The sequence below is a fragment of the Theobroma cacao genome, chromosome 4, assembly GCF_000208745.1.
Source record: "Theobroma cacao cultivar B97-61/B2 chromosome 4, Criollo_cocoa_genome_V2, whole genome shotgun sequence".
NCBI lineage: Eukaryota > Viridiplantae > Streptophyta > Magnoliopsida > Malvales > Malvaceae > Theobroma > Theobroma cacao.
The window spans coordinates 21,039,329-21,042,493 of NC_030853.1; positions in this window are offsets into that span (position 1 = coordinate 21,039,329).

Below are 3,165 nucleotides of genomic sequence, written 5' to 3' on the forward strand. Positions count from 1 at the left end.
GCAAAATTAGAAAGTGGGTATGGACACCCATGCTGGCCAAACCTCCATGGATGAGTTTTGAGCTTGAGTTTTGGTTGATTTTAATTGAATTAAGTGATTTTAGTTAGGTTATATTGAAATATAGCAAAAATAAGCTAGAGAAATAATTTTCTCCCATTGAAACCCATTATGCTGAATTTTCTAGGGGAATATTGGCTGCTGATCTTGATGTTTATTTGAGGAATTATGATGAATAATGATGAATTATGAGCCTAGAAAAATAATGGGAATTTTCGGAGCAAAAATATGAATTTTTACCCACTAGGGGTATTTTCGTAATTTGCTATCGAGACTGATAATTTGCACCACACTGAGGAACATTAAGTCAATTTGGGTGCAATTGAGGTATAGAAACTGAAAAAAATTAATTTGGAGTTTAAACGGACGCGTATATCGATTTATCGGGTAAAAGATCGAAATAGGCTAACATCTCGTTTAGGCAAAATTTAGACATTTTGCACTTCATATCATGCATTAGTAGTATAAATTAGTTTATTTTGGTTTAGTACCAAAGTAGTAAACCTCTTAATTGTGCAATTTGTCAAGGTGGCGAATCCTCTGGCAAGGGCAAAGAAATCGCACTCGATGAGTAATAGTTGGAGTACCCGAATTTAGTTTTCGAAAACTGTGAGTAAACTTATTATCGTCTTAATTATCTAGAGTAGTTTTATACAATTGTGTGATTTTATGAAAAATGGGTTTAAATGGTAAATTGCTATGTTTTAAGAGAAATTGTGATTTTATAAAATGATTTTATAAATTTTCTGAAAAATCGAATACTGGTTTTGAAAATAGAGTAATTGGAGACTGCCTGCTTGTGTTGTAAATTTATGGTTTTAAATTGAATGGCTTATGACAATAAATGAGCATGAATGGCTAAACTGATTTTGGTGTTAGAATTATTTGTACTGTGTATTTAGCCTTGAGAGGCTAGGTTGCGATAAATTGCCATGTCATGCAGAAAAAGATTTTATAAATCAGGTGGTAGATAAAAGATTAGCTACTGCAGTGGTGGGGGGTTCCGTGGGCCAGCCTATTAGAGGGGCACGGTAAACTCCTTTATATTCTCACCTCGGTCGTAGAGGCGCGTAGGGTATCTCCTGAGGTGGGCTTTTTGAGTGCACTTCACGTGGACCACCGCGTGAGAGTGAGACTCAGCCAACGCCAAGGAACGACTATGTTTCAAAATAAAAATATGATTTATGCGAAATATGAATTTTTAACAGCCTTGGCGGACTCGGTTGGATACCCCTGGTCCAGGTGTCACCGAGTACAGGATTTGGCATGAGCCAAGTTTTGAGTAATTCACGAGCCATATTGATTATTTGGTTGAAATGAATATTCGTGATGTGAAAAATTTACTGAAGTTAATTATTTTTAATTGTCTCCATTTACTCGCCTTTAGATAGTTTAGATGGTGTCTGTTTACTCACTGAGATTTTATAATCTCACCACCCTCAATTCCACACATTTCAGGTTCGGGATAGCCGGTAGATAGCCGATTGCATCAAGGACTTCAGTTAGCCTTGCATTGTTAAAATTATAGGTTCACAAACTCGCATCTTATTGGTTAGTTGGGGGCCCACGTGTAATTGTAAAAGTAATTTTATATTTTCGTTATTTGATTTAAAATATGTATGAACATATTTAGCTTTTACACTATGTTTTTGGTGAGTTTCGATATTATCGAAGAAAAATGACGAAAATGCCTCTGTGAGCCAAAAAATAATATTTTATTATTTTGATTTGGAAACGACTTATGATTTCTTGAAATGTAAGATTTAATAACTGTCGCTCACCGGGGAGATGCGGAAGCTGATGCTAAGCCTTGCGGGGTTCCGATCGGCATTCGGGGTAATGAGTGCCTATCGGGACGTCGCGGCGGTTATCACGGGCCCGATAGGAGTTTCGAGTCGTGACAATTAAAGTGGTATCAGAGCATGGTTTAAAAATCAGAGATTTTGATTTGAAAGCTTTGGATTTTAAAGTTTTTGATTTTAAAGTTGTTTTAAGAAATCCACATTGACACTGCGTGGCCCAAGTTAAGTTAAGTTAAGTTAGTTAAGTTAAGTCAGGTTAGGTAAAATAGAATACGTGCATTTGCATATAGAATTTGGAGTTGTTTAGACTTGTTTTGGTTTTTCTTATAGATCTTATAGGAGCTATAGGAACTCCTATTCCCAGTAATTTACTTCCTTGTTAATGTCATGCAAAGGTCATAAGTAGGGCCGTTGTTCAGGTTTAAGATGCCACCCGTGCCACGAGCCAGTGTTGGAGAGATCTTAAAACGAATGCTCATAATGAAAGATTAATGAAATGATATATTCCTTCAATTATGGATGGAGAAATTTGGAATTGGACAAATAGGTCGTGATAATTTATTCATTTGGTGGAGTGTACAAATTAAGCATTGAGGTAAGAGTAAATTCATACATATGTGCATGAAGATGAGAACACTATGTTAATTGAGCATGTTATGCCCATATAAAAGTGGTGTTGATTTCAATTAAGCGATTGTGAGATTTTGAAAATTGATTGGATCTATTATAGTTCATGGATATAAGCACGTGAACTAACTCAAGAGTGAGTACTAATGATTACTATAATTGATGTGTGGTCATGAAGTAAGAAGTTAGTAAACAAATCTGCTCTAAGGATGAGCTTGAAGTTTGTTATGCATAGTAAGGAGGATCCAAAGGACTAAAGGACTAGATGTGGAATTGGCAGCTTGAGGTTAAATGACTTCGAAATGTCGAATCTAGTCTAAGTGCCATATGAAGTTCTATAATTGAGATTGATATACGAATTACTTGAAAGATCAATTTAAAAGTTTATTCGGTTCAAAGTGTGGCCTATAATACGAATGATCAATCTTAAAGGTGATCTCTCCAGAGCAAGGAATTTAGAAAATATTGATGTTTGGATATACTCTAAGAGAGAGAACTTCTGCATCTTAAGTTTAGAACAACTTTGATCTTATGATTGCAAAGGCAAGGTGTAATAACTAAGTAAATTATTCACTTAATAAATGTGATTGATTATTGATGAATAAAGTCAAGATCTTGATGTTTAGTGGTATACAATTTGATAATTATGTATTTAAGGGTTATTTGGAGACAATTTCTT